At 39.1% G+C, this 19,355-nt stretch overlaps 1 long non-coding RNA gene across 1 annotated transcript; it reads right to left on the bottom strand.

Moving 5' to 3' along the window:
• Positions 1-11,482: 11,482 nt before the first annotated feature.
• LOC123029191 lies at positions 11,483-19,202 on the bottom strand. Its single transcript, XR_006415881.1, has 3 exons — positions 17,183-19,202; positions 13,669-13,724; positions 11,483-13,575 (listed from the first exon to the last, which is right to left on the bottom strand). It is a non-coding gene; the product is annotated as an uncharacterized LOC123029191 (long non-coding RNA).
• Between the last annotated feature and the right edge of the window lie 153 nt (positions 19,203-19,355).

Genomic DNA, 19,355 nt, shown 5'->3' with positions numbered 1-19,355 from the left:
CATAAAGGTGATTTAGCTTTGAAATTTGAAATGTGATCTAAAATTGGATTTGAAAACCAGTCTGAAAAGATATGTAAAAACCTATTTTATATTGTATAGTTGTATTTTATTTTAATGTATATATTTTAATTTTTACTTATGATGAACTGACGTATCGTTGTAAGCCGCCCCGAGGCTTCGGCGAATGGGGCCGCATAAAAATGTTTTAATAAATAAATAAATAAATAAATAAATATTTAGTCCTGGAATCTGCCAAAAGTTGTCTGTGGCACAGTTTGCACAATCAAATCTTTTAATCTCTAGATTGCGGTGGGATGTGCCAGGCACTACATCCCTAATTATACACCCAATCATGCAAACCTTTGCTACTGGGTTATTTGAGGGTTGTTTCCCTCTCAAACAAGTCACACCTCCCAGACTGAGACACCATGAAAAGACTTCCCTGAGCAAATAATAAGACTAATTCTGCCAACACAAACTAGCACATGTAACAGATTTAAACAAGTCATACTTGCTTCTTAAGTCACCATGTCTTGCTTGGTTGTGTGAACAGCAGGTGCCCTACATAGAGTCATCAACTGGGCACTTGTGGTCAAAGGCTAGGAATGTTTGGTGGTAAGTTGGAGGCACAGTATGAAGGCAGAGCAGTGAATTATTTGACCCCTTGATCTCAGTTGTATACTGCAGGTATCTCTCTTGCTACAATTCATCAAGAAGTGAGCAAGGAATTTCTACCCTTTTCAGTGTAGAACAGGAAAGCAGAATTATCTCTCTCCTTGCACCATGACTGTAGCCTCAGTCAAAAGATGGCAACCTGGTATATTAGCAATGCAATGGAAGTAATGGGTCAACAATAATATTTAAGAGACAGGATCCATATTTCAGAAATACTAAACATCACACCAAGCAACAAAAGCACCGAATGGTGGGGAAAATAAGTTAAAGGTGTGATCCCGTGAATGTTTAGATAGAAGTTATCCTACAATTCCCAGCATTCCCCAGACAACCAAGCTGCCGGGAGCTATGGGACTTTTTTCAGTTTCAACATGTATAGGGTGGTGCTGTAACTTTCTGGTGGGAAAAGGGGGTCTCATAAAGTTTCATACTACACCAGGAAGCAGTGGTCAACATGCTCTTGAACACCATCTTTAGGAAAATCTCAGAAATAACATCATGAGCAGAGCTGAACAATTTGAACACACAGGAAATTAAAGCTTTATTATGCTAATACTGACCGGCCAAATTGACTTCAACATATACATGAGTATCAATAACAATAACAAGTCAATAACAAAGAAACAGGTGAAGTTAGACACTAGCCATTAGAGGAAAGCAGCTTAATGATAAAAAGTTGATTCCGAACTGAATGTGTCTCCTTCCTTCCAAACTATAATGATCAAACCCTGCTCTCAAGGCAGATCCTCCTGCTCAAAAGCCATTCACTTGGAGGGTCTGATACTTCTTAACTGATCTACCCTCTTATCTGGTGCCATTCTATGAAATTAATGATTCTTGATCTTCCCTTCTCTTCATAAGCATGCTTGCTAAGCTTTGTCATAGTATTTGAAACTGATTCTCTATGGCTGCCTGACGTATCTCTGATGTCCTTGGTATTTCAGCTGCAGACTCTAATCCCTCCTCTTCTAACTTCAGATTGGCTACCACAACTTTTGAAAGTTCTTTTGTAGGATCAATGAGACCAATCCCTAAATGACGTCAGGAAACATAACTGTCTGAAAAGAAAGAGAACCCCTACTGGTTAGTGTTGATAATTCTGGGCTGGATGGACTCACAGTCTGACTCAGTATATGGTCCTAAGGAGTGGCTGTATCACATGATGATTCTGAATTACTTACTCTCTAATGAGTTGATTCATTACTTTTTAGGTTTGATAGAAGAAGGTATATATTCTTTGCATTTCTGTTTAGAAGTAAGATTTATTGGGTTCTGTGGTATTCATTCTTAGCTAAGTTTAAGATTTGGGTAATATAAATACCTTGCCTGATTCTCTACACTAGTTACAAATATAGTAATTTTGTATTTTTCAGTGTAAAACATTTTCTCTGCTCCTCATCAAAATATTATTCTACCCTGTATGTTTTTTTAAATGGGATATGATGCATGGCTATTTCAGCTAAACTATCACTCTCAGCTTATTCTGTGATACTGAGCAGGACTGGACTTGCGCTAAAGGATTGTATCAAATTAGTCATTTTTCAGAGAATATACATCTTTATAAGTTTGTAATCTACTTCAGGATTGATCACAGACCCTAAACATTAATATTGGTAATTTTACCTGGTGAAACTGAATTTATAGACCATGTACAAGTCAGAATATTTATTTCCTGCTACTATATTCTAATAAAGGACCTTAATTAATTGATTTAGTAGTGACATGCAAATATTAAGTTTCATGTTCCACATCTGAAGCTTGGATATATTTTATGTATAAAACTAAGAACCATGTGGAATAAATGCTTGGAAGCAGAAGCAATTTTGCAATTTTAGGACCTACATTATACTTCTAAATAGGATATCCCACGTACTGTGTCACAAATGTTTGAATTGATCTTCCATGACTACCCAGATCTTGATATTCTTGATTGTGATTCTGTTACTTTGTCAGATTTTCAGTTGTATCCAAATGTTAATCAAACTGAAGTACCATTCATTTAAGTGGAACTACTTGAAGTAGACTAACTCTAGATACAACTCCTCGGGACCAATTAGTTTTAGAGAGAAATACAGTGAATCAGCTTTGAAATAAATTGTTATTTCTAAATTCAAGAATTATAATTTGCTTAGCAACCAAGGCTGATATACATTGTCCTGTGATTTTAACATAAGTTTTACTGTTTCAAGTCAGATCGGTCCTTTATTCAGAATCTTCAAAATTACTCTACTCATCATCCACTCACCAGTAGTGTGCCTTAGGTATGAATATATGACACAAGCTTGCATTTTACAGTCTAATCTAAGTCAATTGCTCAACACTTCATTAAGTGGTTACTTGATTATGGTTCTTCAGCAATAGGCCTCTCTTGCGTTACTGTCTGCATCGGCCTCTGTCTGTGATGACTGCATCACAGTTGTTTTGATGTACTATCATCTTAGAATCAATAATGGTGTACTAAAATTCTGATAGCTGACAGTTAAGGCCTTGAACATTCACCACAATGGCTATTGATGTTAACTTTCTCATTTGTGATTATACCTTTTTCATTATGTTTAAGAGTCTTTCTCCAGGCACGTAGCATCTGGTATGGGCAGAGGGGATGAGACTTTAATGAGAAACAGAGCACATCAACAGAATACATGTTAAAGTGCATGTGATGCTGTAAAATTAAATTGCTGATTAGACCACAGATGGGCCTATTTCACTGCATGTTATGCAGTATTCACACTACTTGGTAAAATGATTTGGTAGAAAGGGCATTGAAACAGATTTCATTCCAAGGTTTCCAAATGACATGAATATACACAAGACATTTGCGACAAACATTTCTAATTCCATAGATGAGTTGTTTCCAACCTTCTCTGAGCTCCACACCCTTGAAAATATTTGATTTATCTTTGCAAATAATATCACATTTGAAGAAGCAGCAGTCAAATTTCTAAGTTTTGAACCACCAATTGAACCACATACAGTAGTACTGGGGAACCAATTGAACCAAAAAATAAGTCAGGCATAAAACTCCAATATAAATTGAGCAATTAGGGGAAAAAATGTAAAATCATTCCCAGTTGTGAACAACAAATTCACTGATTTCTTTTTCTTCCTTCTCCTTCATGATTTTGTCAAAACGTAGAACTTTCTTGCACATTGCAATCTGCAAGTCTGCCTGTGGATTCAGGCAACTCCTAGATTTTGTCTTGAGTGACAAAAGAGAAGTGAATCCAAATGCAAGAAAATAATAATAAATAATTTTATTATTGGGATAATTTTTGGCAAAAAAAACCACCCTTTGCCAATTTTGATGAATTGTGATGCATCCATCCTGTTTGTCACAGACCCTGAAATTCCATCTCACGCCCCCTGGGGGTATAGGCACCCCAGGTTGGAAACCCCTGCCATAGATCATGTACGGGTAGTTAGCTAATTTTAGACTTTGGACAGGTTCATGGAAGAGGAGACTATTAGTGGCTACTAGTCTTGCTGGTTATAAGCTACAAAAAGTGGCATACCTGCACACCAGTTGCTGAGGAGCTTGGGCAGGATGGAGGTCTTGCACGAATCCTACGTGAGGGAACCTGTGGGCAGCTGCTTTGCCACTATGTGTACAAAATGCTGGACTAGATGGAGCCTTGGTCTGATCCAGCATGGTTCTTCTTGTATTCTTGTAACTTCAAGTTCTTACACCTCTCTCCTTAATTCACTACTTTCAACAGGCTGTAAGCCAGCCCTGTAGTATTTCAGGAATTCTCCTGTTCAGTCTGTAGAGTGGAGCCCCAGACATTTGTCTCAGAGTCCTGGCCTGATTGTACCACTGGGTAGATACAACACAAAATCTTGAAACAAACCTTGAATTACAAGTGTTGTTGTTCTAACCTTTTCATTAGGAGAGCATTCTGCCTATGTCTACCAGGAGACTTGAAGATGCAGATGGCAAATCACATACTGTAGTGAGTTTTACCAAACCTTTAGGAATTTCTTATTGGCATCATTCATGTATCTCTTCAGAAAAGATAATTAAATTTAAAAGTATCTATCTAAAATTACAATACTGTATGCTTGTAACATTAATTGATAAGTTTTGAGGCATTCAATGTGAAAAATAAGTGACCCCAATCCCAAAATCAAGGTGAAAGGGAATTTATAGAACAAATACAGCTATGTTTCTTGTTCACTGTTAGCTGTAATTTCTCAGTTGCAGCAAATAGCAGGAAATCATTCTACCTCATTCGCTCTGTAGAGATCCATGGGATCCGGAGCAGGAATGAATGAGAAACTGATTTTGACATTTCAGCACCTTTTCCCTTTAAAATGATGGAGACAGTCTGGCTGCTACCCAAGCCCACTGAGAGTTGGGACAAAGCAGAAAAGTCAATCCACCATGGAGAACAAAGGGAGAATCATAAAAAATAATTTTGCTGGAAACCAGTTTTCAATAAATGATCCCTCATTTCTTAGCCTTCTTTAAGTTGCTTGCTTGCCATGTGCCTGCCACTGAAAGCAAGGTGGGAGAGAGAGGATTTTCTGTCTCAGCTGGGACACTGTGCAGAGGGATGCATGTCGCAAGTGGGCAGTCCCCCCCCCCCATTTATTTTCAATAATTTCTAGGTAGAACAAACATGGGCAGTCCTATCACAGGGCACTCTGGAGTGGACAGCAGCTCATGCATCTGCCTGAAGGGTATAATGAAAGCAGCCTTGAAGTCAGCTTTCACTATCTAGGGAAAATAAACTTAAAGGGACAGCTGTGGTGAGTCAAAATCATCTCACAATCATGACTGTCAGAGAGAGGAGACAGAGAGTGCTATAAGTCCTGGGATACTTGGAGAAGAGGGTCAAGGAAGGAAAGTGGTATCCATTAGGTGCACAATCATCTGTACGGTTTATCATGAGTATTTTTGGGATAAAAGCAGTCCACTAGTTTGTTGCTAGGGTGAGTCTTCATACTCGTAATGTACAAACGCAGCCATGAACTCGTATTGGATTACACCTGCCACACTATTAAAGATAGCCATGAGGAGTGTGTGCGCATATGTGTGAAATAAAGACCAAGAGTGCCATAAGAGAGAGGTTAACTTTTTCTTCCTATGCTGTGGTCTCAGAAGATGACCTCTAGTATGCAATTCAGTAGCTTGAGGAGGATCCCAAGAGTATTCACTTTTTGTCTGATGATGGTGTTGGTGGTGAAGAAACAGTTGTTTCTAGTCATCTTGGTTATACTTGGACAGTTGAGATTGCTTTTAGTATATTCAAGGGCATAATCTACTGTTGGAACATTTGAAATTTGTGCACGTCTGGAGCTGGGGAAGGCAAGAAACTGAAAATGGGAAGTGCACACTGGTACCTGTGAAAATAATAGGCGTGAGCATTGCATTGTTTATTACTGAGAGTGGTCAGAACTCTTGGGGAAGAAGTTGCACGGAAATCAATAATTGTCAGGGTCAAGATTCATCAAACCTGGTTGTGATTAGAAATTCATTATACATAAAACTGGGTGGGGTGGGAAGTAGTGCTCTGAAATAGAGCACTACCTTGTTTAAATATTAATATATCAACCACAGATTCATAGAAGTAAAATTGAAGTCACTGGTGTTTATTTTATGTTATTTTCAGTATCCAACCCACTCAAAAGAAGTGAATGTAATGCAATGACTACCACGTACCCTTAGAAGAGGTGAGTTACATGAGATGCTGATCACAATGATATGAGAGGGGATTGTGTGGGTGCTTCTATAGAGTCCCATTTTCATTTTAATGCTTAGGTTGTGATTTTCCCGCTTTGGTGAGGCTGCTTGAGATAGGGATTGCTTAAAATGCTGCGTGGTGCTGACTATGGTATGAATAATTTACAACAGCCATCATCCGAAGCAGCAAGAGCAGTGCACGGCTGCTCTTTTGAAGTCCATACTAGTTGATGGCTGGATTCCATAACCCCGACTTCCCTACCGAGTCCTTTTTGTCTGCAAATGATTCTTAACATAAGGGAGAACTGGGGAGTCGAGCCATCACAGAGTTTGTTCACTTTCCTCAGGGCAGATTTAACTATGCTAACTGTACAGTTGAATATTTCATTTGATTATAAGCAGTGGTTTGGACTCTTTTGACAAAATACAAGGTGGAACCCAGAGCTTAGTGAAAAGCCCCAAATTAAATACACCAGAAGAAGAACTAAAAGGTTGGAAACTGTGGCTCAATGTGCTACAGATCATGGATTCAGAAATGGTATCTGATCTCAGCTTTAGAAAATGAGATTGGTGTCTGTGGATAAGGTTCTTGCTCTTGCTAAGGAGAATGGTCTTCCATGTCATCACCATCTGTTTCTATTTATGGGCTATAATAATGGATACTAGCCAAGAACCTTTCCACTTGAGGAAGGGATTCCATGGATTTCCATAGAGGTTGCTGGGTTCACTTGTAAAGAAGAAGCATATCTTTTATAGTTGCACAAGAAGATTTGGAGCAGATAACTTTCACTTGGCATTGGATTGAAATCTAAATATAACTGCCGTGCATTTTATTGTTAGGAATCTAATTCATTGCCTGTAGGTAGCATTGAAACACTAGCTTAAGAAAAACTGTCTACTCCCCCCAACCCCCACCCTGGCATTGGCAGAGTACCAGCTCCAATGACTAGGCACAATGTTAATTGTATGACGTGACCCTAGAAATGTGGTTGCATCCAGACTTAGATTTGATTTCAATGGATCTACCTTAAGTATATTAAGGTCTGAATTCAACCCATGTGCTACCAAAAAAGATAGCCAGTGAATTTCAGCATATATAATGATTTATATTATGCTTCAAGGGATGTAGATTTGTTATTGGAATCAAAAATCAAGGCCTTTTCAACACATAATATTTCACATAAAATCAACACATTATAATATCACTGCTCCCTATAATTGGCCAGGCTCTAATACTAGACAGAGTAGGGTAGATATCCCAAGTGGCAAATGCTAGGGAATAGTGGTAGCCCCTCATTTCTCTTGAGCTCCTGGGCTAGTCTGCCAGCTTCAGGACATTGGTACATGACATTGTTCTATAATCAGTGTTAATGTAAGGTTCAGCTCCTAGGTCAGGTGGATTTTGTGCATGGAATAGGTGCGGTGTGGGTGCAGGAGACTTTTTTTATCTCAGGCAACACAGTAGGTTGGAATGGCCCTCACTGTAGCATGTAGAGACAGTAGACCTCAGATTTGATGCCAGTGGTCTCACTTGTATGTGACTCAAGAGAAAAGGAAGGACAGCCATGGCCTCTTATGTGGGATCCCAAGATCCCATGCACTTAAATATTCATATGAGCATTATGCTGATCAACAGCAGCAGTATTTAACAGGTGCACGAATAGAACTAAATACAGAGCACAAGTTTTGGTCAGAGTTGGCATACTGTAAACACAAACTAAGAGTGATTTCTTTTATTTGTATCCCGCCTCTTTCCAACAATGGATTTAAGGTAGCTTATCCCTCTGCACTATTATATCCTCAAAACAATGCCATGAGGACAAGATAGCCTGAGAATCAGCAGCTGACACTCACTGAGCATCATGGAAAACAGAACCTATATCTCCTGAGGCCAGAAACTCTTGGTTCAAATTGTATGAGCCATGAGCCTTGAACAAACAAGTATTATTTTAGATTCATCCTCCCATCTTAAATAGGATAAGAATCATGTCTGTTTCATAAGACATAAGGGTAGTTCTACTATGTATTATAGTCTGCCAAAATGCATGGGTGCTGGTGTGGTTTCGTGGTGTTTTTCGGCGCCAGGCTAAGACCTTTTTATTCAAACAATATTTTAATAATGTTTAATATTTATAGGTTTTAATTGTGCAGCTGGGGTGTTTCCGGATTTTAACTGTATTTGTACTATATTTATTTGTGTGAGCCGTCCCAAGGCTATATAGCAAGGGGACAGCATACAAAAACTTTAAATATAAATAAATAAATAAATAAATAAATAAATAAATAAAATGTTGGATTGGGGACCTGGGACATCTGGGTTTTAGTCCCCACTCAGCCATGAGCTCACTGAGTGACTTTGGGCCAGTTGCTTGCTCACAGTCCAACCTATGACACAGAACTGTCATTGTGAAGATGCAATGGAGTGGAGAACAATATAAGCCACCTCATATTCCTCACAGGAGGAAAAAGGCTGGGACATAAATGTAATGTAGTAATAATAGCTTCTTGGACTGAGTTATCTTCTCCTTCTTTGATCAAGAATGAAGAAGAATGAACCAGAACTAATGCCTCTGTTTTCTGCCATGTAATTTTATCCTGGCTCATTTTAAATTTCTGCCTTTGAGTAGAGGCTAATGCCTACTTTAAGCTTTGAATACAAGGTTTCAATAGAAACAGACTTTCATAGGAAGCTGCCTTATACCAGATCATATATCTGTGTTGCATATTCCATAGTTACAAGAGCATGTATATGGAAAAGCATTTCCCTGCTCATATATTAAGAACATTCACTTCAGTCCAGACTTTGCTTGGCACAGCTGATCAAGTCCCTACATCATGCTACAAGGACATTCTGATAAATCTGGCTCTTCTGGATTTTAAGGCAAGCCATTGACCTTAGACTGCATTTCTCTTTGAGATAATTAATGCCTTTACATATGGAAACATGGATGCAGTCCTAATGCGTGAATAATAACAATGAAAATTTCCCATGTTTTGAATCACATCTGGATCCATTGTGATCTTGAACTCTGCCGGAAACTGAAGTGTTTCTAAAATCAATGACAGCACAACTGTCTATGCTTTCTGTCAAAACTGATTTTATCTTCATAGTTGTTTTTTGTATAGACATACAATGGCTCATGTAGCTAGTGATATGACAATATAATTCAAGCCTTTCCCCATTTATTCTGCTACTACTTCCACAGTCCCCTCTTGTCAGGCATCTGCAGGTTTTGGTGTGATAGCCTGAATCTCCAGAGAATGAATTGAATCAACATAGTTGATTTCTTCTTCCGCTGCTCCTTCCACTCCTGCTGCTGCTGCTGCTGCTTCTTCACAGTGATTGAATGTAGAAGTATATTGACTTTAAATCAGTTTCTGGTTCTTACTAGAAAAGCACATCTCTAAACACAATGAACCTCATTGGGGAATATGGATGCATGCTTAGGAATGGAAACTTGCTCAATTTTTTAATCACTCTTTTACTGAAGATGAAAAGCACATATGTAAACTGCATGAGGCACATCGTGCATTGTCCAACATTGGATCAAACATTCCTTAAGTGGGTCTAGTATTTATTGATACGGCTAGATATTTAGATATTTAAACTCTTTACAGTTTTGTATATTCGAATTTTCAGAGTTTTAACATATCTGTATTTTTATTGTATCCATTTTTACTATTCTGCTTTGATAAATTTTTGTGAACTGCCTAGGCAGCTTTGGCTGTTGATAGCAGAGGAGGAGATGATGATGATGATGATGATGATGATGATGATGATCCCCACTGGGAAAAATGAATGTCACAAAAGTTACACATAACTCTATTAAGAATTGCAAGGACTTTGATAAGGATTCCTCCTGTACAATTTTCCACTGTTGTGTGAAAGCTTTTTCATCTCACTACTACCACGCTTTCGCATCCTCCATGAGAAAGACACTGGCAAGCTTCTCAAAGACTAGTAACCTTGTGTTCCTGGAATGTTTCCCACTGCAGATCTATCTGCCTTAAAGCCTGCAAGTTGCAGCATCCCTGACAGAACTGTCACGGAGGACCAACTGGCAAAATTCAGTTCTTAGTAATATAGACAAAGATGATCCCAGAAGCTAGGCACCAGCTAAAATCTGTTCAGCTTGTAAGTTGCCACTCATTTCCTTGCCTGGGGCAAGTAGCCACTGGCCCTAGGTAAGTATTTGAGTTGAAAACTATGCTACACTTCGGAAGTTGAATCATACTGAGCCAGTGAAGCACTGTCATGAGCTACATGCATAGTGGAGAGAGAGAAACGCAAACTTAGCCTTCCATGTTAACATTTTCTTGCCAGCTCCTTGTTGTCCGTGTCCCTTTGTTGTTTTTGGTGTGTGTGTATTGCAACAAAAAATAAAGAAAAAATGAACTGACACACAACAAAAAAGGGAGTCAAAATGAAGGCTGTTGCATGAGTACATAACCTAATGCACAGTTGCAGGACATCAAGCAAATCAAATCTTGATTACTATGGACTGCTTTAGTCACATAGAGCAGGGGTCCACAAACTTTTTAAACTGGGGGTCCGCTGAAAGGTGCTAGCGATGGGCACGGGCCACCAAGGCGGTGTGGGAGGAGGGCGCGGGCCAGGGCAGGACCCGCACACATGGCAAGGCGCCAGCTTGCTCACAGGAGATCGTTTTCTCCAAGCGAGTCCAAAATGATCTTGCAAGCCGCCGCTGGGCGCACGCACTGCAAGGTGGAGGCTTGCTTGCAAGGAGATCATTTTCTCCGAGCGAGTCCAAAACGATGTCTGCAAGAGCAAGCCCCCGCCTCGCCTCACCACATGTGCGTGTGTGCGTGGCCTGTCCAAAACCCCTATGGCAGGTCGGATAAATGGCCATGGCGGGCCGGATCCAACCCGTGGGCCATAGTTTGAGGACCCATGACATAGAGCATTAAAAGTCCTATGCAAGAGCTGGAATCTGGAAAATGCCTCAGACAACTAAAGATTTACTGTCCTGTGTTTGACTATGGATCATCATAAGAACTCACTAGCTTTTCCCATAAACCCTGTAAGGAATTTGTCATCAGTCCTGAGTTTAGAATGTTTATGCAGACATTCTCTAGAGATTCTTTTATCAGTGGCCATCTCCTAGAAGCTTTTACATATTGAACACATTTAACATTCTTTTCTGTTTTAAAATTTTATTGGTAATAATATACATAATGTAAATAATTTTATGTACTAACTGGATGTTTGATTTTCCCTTCATTCAACACCTGATACAGAACAGCAAATGTATTGTAACCCTTTCCTTTGTAAATATGACAAAATTAAAGTCATAAATTTAATTCTTATAAGATGAAAAAGCACCAAAATTAGTTGAAAAGGGCAAAAGTTGGATTCAATCTGGAATATAATGCATAAAATATAACCAAAGGGAAGATTAAAAGTAAACATCTGGAGCATGCAAGGAATTAATCATCAACTTAAAAAGAGACCGGAGTATTTAGTATGGCTATTTTTCAAGGAATACAGTTGAAGCAAAGCAAGTTAACAGACTGAACTGCAGTTTTCTCCTTCCATATTTCTACTAGCTACAACTATAATCACCAAGGTGCAACCATATGAAAGTTGAGACAGAGAAAAAAGGACTATAATCCCAGCTGTGCTGGCTGGGGAGGGCTGGGAGTTGTAGGCCTTTACCTCTGTTTAAACTTGAATAGGATTGTGTTTTAAGAAACTCAGTTTCCATCTAGGTAAAATGGAAAAGACAAAAAAAAGTGTCATGCTGCCAGTACTGACAGATTCACAGGTTTCCACTGTAACTAATATCCTTCTTTAGCGAGCTGTTCATAGCATTGCACCTTGTCAAATAAAATGACAAACTTATTGCGTCATAAGTTTTTGTGTTCCAGAGCCTACTATCTCTTGTATAGACTAGTTATCTAACCATGTATTATTTATCTATTTAAGGCATTTCTATGCCATTGAATTAGCACAATACTCTCAGAGTATACAGAATATAATTAAAAATATACCAAATAACAATCAATTTAAAAACAGGTTTAAAACAGACTCGCCTGTCATAAACATTCACATGACAATGAAATTTGACAGGCATGCAATCAAACAATGAACAAAACAATGCATAATCACAACTATTCTACATGTACCAAAACAATTTAAAAGCCTATATAAAAGCAAATGGCATAACTGACAATTAAAATGGTGAGAAATTAAGAAAGTTTTGACCTGGTGCCAAAACAAGTAGGCATATATACTTTGAATATTGCAAAAGGAAGCCAAACTATGCTTATTAAATTGAACTCATAAAGTCAAACAAGATAGCTGTATTACAACTGTAGAAAGTACATAAGTTAAGACAAAGACCAATGAAATGAATGCAGTGTTAAGTTTGTCAGATTTGGTCTTGGAAGCACTCAGTTCACTATGAAAACAAGTAAGTGCTAAAATTAATTTACTATGACCTGCATTTATGAAATCCCCAGTTGGGTAATGCCTTTATTAGGACCAGCCAATATTCCACAAAACTATGTAAACTTTTAACTCCACAATTCTTCAACAGCTGGGACAAAAAGCAGGGAACTGGGTAATTTGCAAATCTCTATTTTGAGATTAAACTTTGGGCACATCATGAGAAGGCAAACTCCCTGAGAATACAACCATGCTAGGGAACATCGAAGGTAGAAGAAAACGAAGACCCAATACAAGATGGACTGAATCCATAAAGGAAGCCACAGCCTTGAATTTACAAGAGCTGAGCAGGGCTATCATGGACAGCATTTTGGAAGGCTTTTATTCATAGCGCTGCTATAAACTGGGAACAACTTGATAGCACATAACAACTATCTATAAATAAATCAGTAAATTTCTAAACTGCACACCCAATGATGAAAGCTCCTAGTCATATTTTGGGAGCTTGTTTCTTTTTTCCATTCTCTGCTTTTTGCACAACCTAAAAAATAGTTTTGGAAATATCGAGAAAGTGTAGAGTTTTGAAGGGTTACCATGGTTGTTGTTGTTCAGTAGCTATCAGTCAGAACTGAGTCACACCAATACCTACTGAATATTGCTAAATCAGGAGTTTGAGCGCTACATCTCCAGGGGTCCAAACTCTCGGCCACATTCTTGTTGTTCATTTACAAATTGCTGCTGCTGATTTATACATTTCTCTCATCTGTTTACACCAGTCAGCTGATAATGATGCTGTGAAATGTTGGAGCTGTCTCAGAATGACAAAGGGAAAAATCACAAAATGTGAAACTTTTGCTTTGCACACGGCAACCCTAAAGAACAAAATGACGGCAGGAACTACCTTCTTTTCTATGCTTCAGCAGCAGGTGGTCTCTCCATCAAGGAACAATTGGAAACCTTGAATTAAAGGACACAGATAAAATGCAAGTTACTAGCCAGGAAGAAGAAAGTGATTGTCACTTGGTAGGATACAAGACAAGACAATGGTACAGGCTACAGAACTGAAAAAGCTTTACCCCTGGAATGATAACATATGGCCAACACCTCCTTATGCATTGCTGATTGGAGAATGCTAGGAGTCATGGGACTTTCATCTTCCTAAACATACATAGAATTGTACTGTTAAGAACAGGAACATTCATACTATAAGGACATGGAACAGGTTAAGATATGGATTTAGAACTCTCTTGTTTATGCTCAATGATTTGTGATAGATTTGCAAAAGCGTTCTCACTCCCACTTAGTAATAATAAGTAGACTTGCACATAAAACTACACCTATCTGCCAAGTAGGGTCAATGTCTTTTTTGCCTTGATGTTATCTTGGCAAGTTCCCATTTGAAAATACAGGGGTAGAGTGCCAGTCCTTATGTTTTCCATCATGATATCAGCACTATAGTGTTGGTTGTGAATCTACCAACAGTGTTCTGTTGGCTTCCTTGTCTCCATAACAAACTGCAATCCACCCACCCCCACAGTCCTGATTCAGCTTTTCATCACATCCCAGATAGGTATACAGCACCAAACTGTTGCACTCTCACAGCGAGCTTATATAATTCTCTCTCGTTCTCTCCGTCTCCGTCTTTGTCTCTGTGTGTGTAATGTGCATGTGAATGTACCTTTCTATCTATAGGGTGAGAAGACCATGTGACTCAGTGCCAGGCTAATATAAAACATTATTTAAAATATTATATATATATATGCATCTGGAATGCATAGCCAGAAGAGATAAAAGCTATTGTTTCTGAATGATTTCTGGGTCTGAAAGAAAGCAACCATATTGCAATAATCACTACATATGGACAAATTTACATATATCAATAAAGCTTTAATACTAATAGCCATGCTATCCCCCACCCCCCGCTTTCACCTTTTTTCTTTTCTTTCCTTTTTTTTTTTTTTAAAGTTAAGTTCATCAGCAGCTGGAATAGCTTTAAAGATTTCTGCTGGTTCAGAAAACATGGGTTCAAAGCAGGTGTGTATGTTGAGGCTGACCCAACCTCTGCCTTGTGTTTAATCTGTCCTATAGCAGCCATTTTGTGGTGGTGCCCTGACAGTTCACCAAATTGTCAAATGTGCCCACTGCCCCAAAGGCAGTGGGTACATTGCTATACATGAAGTATTATATTCAGCATTGCTCTATGGTAAAACAGAACTTATTTTAGGTTAATTTTTCATGAGAAATTCAAAAGATTAAATTATTATCATACCTAAATAATTCAGAGATTCCCCACATCATTTTTTACTATATAACAACCTTGAAAAACAGATTAGTATGTGATAGTATGACTGGGCTAATGGTACCTGGTAAATTTTGTGGCTGTTGGGAGGAATCATATTACACTCAACTGATCAAACCACCATGCATTGGTTGTTCATGCCTATCTGCAGATCAAATTCTAAAAAGATGTCCACCTCAATATTAGAAAATTTCTGCTAAACACAATATTTTACCATGGAGTTATATATTATGATCCTACCTAAACCTGGAAGCTACGCAGGGACAGGCCTGGTTAGAATCTGGATGGGAGACTTAAGTTCTTCATTGAGCAGGGGCTTCGCCTTGATGTCCTTCTAGGCCTAACTGTATGATTCTATGTCTATGTCTCATAGAATCTAATCCTTCAGAAATTAATGTACTGAGGACATGGAAGTGTTGTAGCATCTGTTGGCCTTATAATTTTGACTTAGAAAGGACATTGCTGCTAGGTAAGTGGATATAGGCTTGTAACATGAGTGAAATCCTATGTATCTGCTCAGAAGCCTCGCTTTCAATGGGGCTTACTCCCAGGTAAGCATGTACAGATTCATCATGGTTAGTAGAATCACACAAGACTGTTGCAACTTTTTTACCAACTTTGGCTGGTACTTATACTGTACCACTTTCAAAACAGGGATAGTTTAAACATACACTGATAACTCTTAAGACTGGACTACTGTAATGCTCTCTGCCATTGAGGTTGATTGCCAGTACAGGATGCTGAACTGCTCAGTTTGCCATTGAGCCAGGTTCAAAGTATTTTCACTGATACATAAACCCCAGGCAACTTAGGTCTGCTTTATCTCTCACGTCACCCCTATATAATACTGTTATACCACTACAATCTCCAGGGGAGGCCCTGCTGCCAATGTCATATCCTGCAAAGTATCATCTGGAAGTAACATAGCAAGAGGCCTTCTCTGTGGTGATATCCTTCCTCTGCAGTACCCCAGTCACTAAATACAGTGTATTTTCAATAATTATCTGATAGGACTGTACAAGACACTATTATTTGCTGGAGATGTCTTACCATTCTAGCCAGGTTATAACACACACAGTGCCTTCTGGAATGACATAACTCTTGATACAAAATAACAGGAGAAAGGAAGAGAATCTTCAAAAGCTTTTATTTTGTTTCTATACACATTTCAATGCTCTGCTTTCTCTTTGTCAAATGCACTCCCAAACATGAAGTCTGTTTTTGTTGTTGTATCAACTTACTTGCCTTAGGAGGCAAATAATCATCACAGGATACTTTGGGTTTCTGTTTCAATGTGTCAACTTTGCAACATTATGCAGTTACACTTTTTGTTCAATATATGTGCATGAAAGAGGAAAGAGAATTTGAATTTTTCATACCTTCAGACACTGATGAGCTGAAAACACAACCTTGCTTTTTGTTAAAAATTGGGTAAGCTAAGAAGGGTATAACTTAGTATCAAATAGTACTAAGAGGTAGCTATTATCTTTTAGAGAAAAAACAAACAAACGAGAATGCTACTACAGCTTAAAGACGAACAGATCTATTGTCGCAAATATCTAGCATTTGTGGATTAGAGCTCACTTCATAAGGTAAATAGAGGGCACAAGCCGAATATTGGCTATGAAATGGGATTGGGAGATGTAGGGATTGGACTCACTTTTTCCATAGTACAGCTTACAAAGGTTGTTGACTGATTCTGATTAAGAAGTGGAAGACACGGTTCTATTCATAGCTGAAATAGGCTAATGGCTCCAAAGATAAGCCAGGCCATCACTGAGAATAAGACCAGTTTCAGTTTTGGAGAGGGAATTGTGGGAGAAAACTGAGAATGATGGGGGTGAACTTAACTTCATTAGTCCAATTATATGATGCCACCTTGAAAGGGCAGACCAATTGAACATTATCAGATGTTCCGGGTGATTGGCCCATAAGCAGCACTATCCACCTTGAATGTGTAGTCAGCTCTTTTTGTTTGGGAAAGAAGAAAGGTATGCAGTTGGCAATCACACAGTCCCCTAATGACAGTATTCTAACTTCATTGGTATATTTTGTTATTGATTTCTGCAATACTCATCTTTTATATCAGTAAGTAAATTTTAACATAATACTTTACTTAGAAGGCTGTTTGTTCTGATCTTCTTGGAAGGAGAGGAAGACCCATTCAGGACAGAAGGAACAGTGGATAAGAATATGGAAAATACTGAAACTGTAGAAGTATGAAGCATGGGAAGTTTTATTGTGCGATCCTATACATACCAACTGACATAAGCCACATTACCCCAATGGGCCTTACTCTCAGGTAAGTTTGTATAGGAATGTAGCCTTAATGTAAGGGTGTTTAGGGAGATTTTAAAACATGTTTATTTAGTTATATGTAACATACTCAACATTGTCATAAGATACCCTTAGATTTTGAGAAGGGACAGGAGAAAATTCTGTCTTAGAAACTCCATCCACAAGTGGAAGCCATTTTGGGAACTATGAATGGAAATCACCTAGTACCACCTGATTATACAAGTTTATCCAAAATAAGTCTCACTGAGTTCAATGAGACTTTTCCCTTATGTTTACAACTGTAGCCTAAGTCCCATTTTCAAACTGCAGTGGTTGTTTTGCTGCTGCCAAGGACAGGCACATGGATTCTTTCTCCACATACCACTTAATGCCTGCAATGCAAACGTCCTGCCTTCTAGACTTACTGTTCCTCCACATAACCTTGGAGCTGGTGGAAACCACTATGGATGATCCTCATCCACCTATGAAGCTTCAAAGCTGAGAGGATGTTTGACTGCTTGACTCAGTTACCATGGAAGTGAAAACCTAATTCTGTATTAGATCCAAGTAATTGAAGGTCAGTATCTTCTGCCAGTGCATGGGTAGAGTCTGAGCTCTAGAACAATTTATAGAATTCTTTGCAACACTTTAGAATGTCCCGAGATGCATGGCTGACTGATTAGTTGATGTAAAATGGGTTTCCTCTGCAAGAAAATGTGAAAATGCTTGCTTTAGGTCAGAGGTTCTCATACTGTGGTTCATTCAGGTAAGCTGGTTGTGGAATAACTGAGAATATCTATCCTTAGCCTTGTCTTTCCAATCATTTTAAGTATGGTGATCAAAGCTGTTGTTGGGAGCCAGCTTACTGAAGAGGCTACCAAGTCACTGGTTTAGGGCATGCAATCTTCATAACCCAGTGCTGGTGGTAGTAATTCCAGTACTGAAAAAATGTTTTACAAATGAGGTGTGGCTGTACATTGATTGTAGAACAACGACAATATGCATGGTCCACCAAGCTTCCTAACACATTTCAAATGATCAGTAGGAAATAAAACAGATGGGAACTGCTGCTCTAGACTGCTTCTTTACCTATCTATATTGGGGCATTTGTCAACAACTGAGTAGGATTTGCACTGGAAACTAGATCATACTTGAACAATTACCCCCGTCTCTTCACATTCAAATTTAGTAAGGCTACATCCTGCACAAAGACAACTCCATTAGAAAACTACTTATTAAACTGTTTTCCAAGTACACCAGGAGGCATACTGCTATTCGAGAGACAAGGTTCTCTCATTCTGAACATACTCCTAAAAAAACCTTTCAATTGGGCTGCAGTCCTTAAGGAACAGCAGCCACTCTGCTTGGACACACAGCAAGTACATTTTGTTCGGGCTTTGTGCCAGACTGTGTCTTTAAAAGAGAGCAATAGCACTCAGTTGTTGAGACGACCAGAATAGAAGCCCACCTCCGCCTCTTGACAAATTCACGAGCGATTTCCACTAATAACCACCGTGCCTCTGGCATGCATGTTTAATCCGAAGGAAGTCCTCTTATGGAGATGCTCCCACTAAAGGTGGATAGCCTGCAGATTTAGCCCGACTTGGAAAGGCTTAGGGTAGTCAGATGCTCTCCTTCTCCTTTCTTTTATGGATTCCAAGCGCTTGCTTTAATAATGTCAAAAAGTGAACCCACGCCGTAATTCTGCCCACCACTCCGTTTCCTTCCTGTTTGTTCAAGTACGCTACGAAAGACAGCCCACTTCCGCAAACCTCACTCTCCACCCGAATTGGGATCTCTTTGTAAGACTAACAAGCAAGGCCGGCTCCGGGAAGAGCGAAGGTTCAGAAAACCCACTGCGCTTGCTCCCGAGCATGCCCAGTCAGTATGAAGCTGCAAATCCTCAGCTGCAGCAGGTTTTGTTATTGACAAACGGTAAAGGCCCCAGTTACTTGCAGTCAGCGTCCTTTTGCAGCGGGATCATCTCTTCCCAGCCTGGGTAGGCGTCACCC

This window comes from Varanus komodoensis, unplaced genomic scaffold, assembly GCF_004798865.1.
Source record: "Varanus komodoensis strain SLA01 unplaced genomic scaffold, ASM479886v1 scaffold4, whole genome shotgun sequence".
Classification (NCBI taxonomy): domain Eukaryota; kingdom Metazoa; phylum Chordata; class Lepidosauria; order Squamata; family Varanidae; genus Varanus; species Varanus komodoensis.
Note: the sequence above shows the minus strand (reverse complement) of the source record. Positions and strands in the feature narration are given on the sequence as shown.